General features: G+C 36.0%; 1 protein-coding gene across 1 annotated transcript in view; it reads left to right on the top strand.

Moving 5' to 3' along the window:
- LOC119585879 (signal recognition particle subunit SRP68-like) overlaps positions 1–397 on the top strand; it is a gene marked incomplete in the record, with an annotated part of 16,756 nt that overhangs the window by 3,226 nt on the left and 13,133 nt on the right.

Genomic DNA, 397 nt, shown 5'->3' with positions numbered 1-397 from the left:
ACAGAGGCAGAGGCAGAGGCAGAGGAAGAGAATGACAAAGACTGTGGTAAACATCTTCATTTCAGGCTTTATTGTCAGGGCTACAGTGAGCATGCATATGTCTACAAACGATTAAAGCTAAGTAAACTGGTTACAGAAATTCTTGATGATGGAGGAGTTATAATGGTGATTAAACACAAGTAGTAAATACACCAATGAAGAGCACTATTGATTTTCAACTGATTTATTCTTACCTGATTTTAATTTATCTTAGAAATTAAAAGGGTAGTCCCATACTTACTGTCTCAATTGTTAAAACTATCTTTGTGATTTACTTTCCTTTGTCCAATTAAATTCCCCGAGACAAATCCCCTCAACTCGTGCTCTCTTATGTAGATTGTGTCAGGTTGACACAATA

Source organism: Penaeus monodon, chromosome 20, assembly GCF_015228065.2.
Source record: "Penaeus monodon isolate SGIC_2016 chromosome 20, NSTDA_Pmon_1, whole genome shotgun sequence".
Lineage (NCBI taxonomy): Eukaryota > Metazoa > Arthropoda > Malacostraca > Decapoda > Penaeidae > Penaeus > Penaeus monodon.
This window is presented reverse-complemented; position numbering and strand designations above follow the sequence as displayed.